Here is a 3,558-nt window from a genome sequence, read left to right on the forward strand (position 1 = left end):
CGTGCAGATGGTTCCATGTCACTTGCAATGCCGACAACCGCGTTATCATCCTGTACGTCCTCTCTCTCTCTCTCTCTCTCTCTCTCTCGAAATGTCTTGAGTTCAACACCAGCTTCTTTTCATCTGTGTTGTGTTCTCATCCGTCTTCTTTTTAACGCGCTCAACATTGTCTACATCAAGCTTATTAAAGCCTTACCCTATTTGTAGTCTTGCTGATTTATTATCATTCGCCTTTATCCCTGAAATTAACATTAACATTAAATTTTGTTATTGTGGTGACAGGGATCTCTTTGGTGAACTTTGTGGGGACCCTTGGGGTGCAATTGGGTGAACTTGATGCCCTACAACATCTGTAAGGGCTCTTTTGACAATTCTAAATGTACTTGGCTATATGTCTTCTTTATTGCATGCATGCAAGTATAGTGTCTACTAAAACAATATGGCGCTTGGGTCTCCCATGCCAGGTGTCCGATTTTGCGAGCAGAAGGCGTAGGACAAAAAAAAAAGACCTGGCGGTGCTCTGCGTTGGTGCAGGCGGTGCTCTACCTCGCTTTATTGCAAGCCGAAATTTGAAAGCTCACATTGCCAGTGCTCTGTGAAGAGAAAGAGAGAGAGAGAGAGAGAGAGAGAAAAGACACTGAACGCAGAGCAGCTCTCCGCCTTGGTAGGTCTGCGCTCTCCTCCCGCCACGAACACCCTCCCTCTGCGAAGTTACGAGGCCTGACATGGTCATGTTGCACCTCCTCCACTGCTTTGTACTCCTAGTCCCTACCTTCACCTGGCTCCTCGAGCCGCTTCTCTTGGCCAATGCTCCTGCCACTGCAGTGACGCAGTCTCGCAACATACCCCTGGGCGCAGGGCGCTTCTCTTGGCCAATGCTCCCGCCACTGAGTGACGCAGTCCCGCAACATACCGCCAATGCTCTCGCCACGTATTGTAGTGACGCAGTCCCGCAGCACAGTCCCGTTCTCTCTCTCTCCCCGTCATGCACCCACAGTCCAGCAAAACGCTCTCTCTCTCTCTTGCTCCGCCGTGTTGCAGTCCAGCAAAACTCTCTCAGCTGATGGCAAGCACGGAGAGGGTTGTAATGGCAATGGCATGGATATGGCCCTGGCCGGGTTTACACTGCCTCAGTTGAAGCAACATACTCCATCGCCGATCTTTGGCGGGAGCAGGTGCAGGTGGAGTTCTATGTGGTCACATGAGAGTCTCCTAAAATACATATCTTTGAGATGCCGACAGGAGGGGATGAATAGCTTCCAAACTGCATGCATCGGACCACTTTCATCAATACGTATCCAAAGTCATTGAATAGCTTCCAAAATGGGAAGTTCATGAGCTTCCTATGTGGGATGCGATCTCTTGGAATACATTGATCATTACAAGGTATGCGAACATGAATAAGGCTAGAAAATAGTGGGTTGTTGTGTCTTCAACAATTGTAGCGATCATGAGGTCGGGCCGGAATCTTTTGAAGCTTGCAATCTACTAAAACAATATGGCGCTTGGGTCTCCCATGCCAGGTGTCCGATTCTACGAGCAGAAGGCGTAGGACAAAAAAAAAGACCTGGCGGCGCTTTGCGCTAGTGCAGGCGGCGCTCTGTCTCGCTTTATTGTAGGCCAAAATTTGAAAGCTCACATTGCCAGTGCTCTGTGAAGAGAGAGAGAGAGAGAGAGAGAGAGAGAGAGAGAGAGAGAGAAAGAGAGAGAGAGAGAGAGAGAGAGAGAGAAGACACAGAACGTAGAGCAGCTCTCGGCCTTGGTAGGTCTGCGCTCTCCTCCCGCCACGAACACCCTCCCTCTGCGCAGTTACGAGGCCTGTCATGGTCATGTTGCACCTCCTCCACTGCTTTGTACTCCTCCTCCCTACCTTCACCTGGCTCCTCGAGCCGCTTCTCTTGGGCAATGCTCCTGCCACTGCAGTGACGCAGTCCCGCAACATACCCCCGGGCGCAGGGCGCTTCTCTTGGCCAATGCTCCCGCCACTGAGTGACGCAGTCCCGCAGCATACCGCCAATGCTCCCGCCACGTACTGCAGTGACGTAGTCCCGCAGCATAGTCCCATTCTCTCTCTCTCCCCGTCATGCTCCCACAGTCTAGCAAAACGCTCTCTCTCTCTCTCTCTCTCTCTCTCTCTCTCTCTCTCTCTCTCTCTCTCTCTCTCTCTCTCTCTCTCTCTCTCTCTCTCTCTCTCTCTCTCTCTCTCTCTCTCTCGCTCCGCCGTGTTGCAGTCCAGCAAAACTCTCTCAGCTGATGGCAAGCACGGAGAGGGTTGTAATGGCAATGGCATGGATATGGCCCTGGCCGGGTTTACACTGCCTCAGCTGAAGCAACATACTCTATCGCCGATCTTTGGCGGGAGCAGGTGCAGGTGGAGTTCTATGTGATCACATGAGAGTCTCCTAAAATACATATCTTTGAGATGCCGACAGGAGGGGATGAATAGCTTCCAAAATGCATGCATCGGACCACTTTCATCAATATGTATCCAAAGTCATTGAATAGCTTCCAAAATGGGAAGTTCATGAGCTTCCTATGCGGGATGCAATCTCTTGGAATACATTGATCATTACAAGGTATACGAACATGAATAAGGCCAGAAAACAGTGGGTTGTTGTGTCTTCAACAATTGTAGCGATCATGAGGTCGGGACCGAATCTTTTGAAGCTTGCAAGGAAGGAAAAATCCCTAGCCCTTGGCACCACACTGCGTTCCAAGTTTAAGATCAACTACCAGTTTCACTGAGCGTTTCCCAACGGCGAGGTGTAGTACCTTCATCCCAAGGACAAAGTATACCCTGAGAAGGTGAACCCTGGCTGCAAGGGTGACATTGGTTTGAAGTTCCACTCTATTGGAGAGAATGTATACCCTGCCACACTCAAGTTCCATGGCAATTGCTGGTTTACTTAATTTTGTTGCATCTATGCTGGACTTTCCATGGAATTGCAATTGGGCCATGTGCCCTAGAGAGTGTTGTCCCAAAATGTGTTGCAAGCGCATTGGTTTGTGGAAGCGCGTTGTAGAGGAGCCTTTTGCCAAATGCACATTTAAATACTATGGAAGGAAGTCTGTGCTCGATTTTGCACCCAGTTTCCAATCCGAACGTTGCCGACTTCGAGGTGAAGGTGATGGACATGGGAATTCTTTGACTCTTTTTAATACTGATGGATCATATTTATGATGGAAAAATGTAGTATGTAAGCCCATGTGGATCTGAAGACTTGATCCATTTGTCGAAGAAGACATGCAAGATAAATTCGACGCATGCTGATGACCAACAAGAGGTGAGGTCCATTGTAGTGTAGGAGCCCAAAAGAAGAGGATCTGCAAAGACAGACGAGAGCACCATGGAGAAATGGGAGCCCCTTTCAGCCTGGTTGCTAGCATAAGGTCTTCTTTGTCTCGCTCTCTGTCTTATTTCCCAAATTAAAATTCCCACCCTTAGCTGCGTTTTGCAACTACCGACGTCCACGTGTCCCTCGGAGAGGGTCCATATTAAACATAGTTAAACAAGTGAGAAAATAGATAGAAATTTAAGCCCCCCCCCCCCCCCCCCCC

General features: G+C 49.3%; 1 pseudogene; it reads left to right on the forward strand.

Moving 5' to 3' along the window:
- The first annotated feature begins 1,063 nt into the window (after positions 1-1,063).
- On the forward strand, positions 1,064-2,910 carry LOC147425077 (photosystem I reaction center subunit II, chloroplastic-like; annotated as a pseudogene).
- The last annotated feature ends 648 nt before the right edge of the window (positions 2,911-3,558 follow it).

This window comes from Adiantum capillus-veneris, chromosome 25, assembly GCF_014529385.1.
Source record: "Adiantum capillus-veneris isolate H3 chromosome 25, ASM1452938v2, whole genome shotgun sequence".
Classification (NCBI taxonomy): Eukaryota; Viridiplantae; Streptophyta; class Polypodiopsida; order Polypodiales; family Pteridaceae; genus Adiantum; species Adiantum capillus-veneris.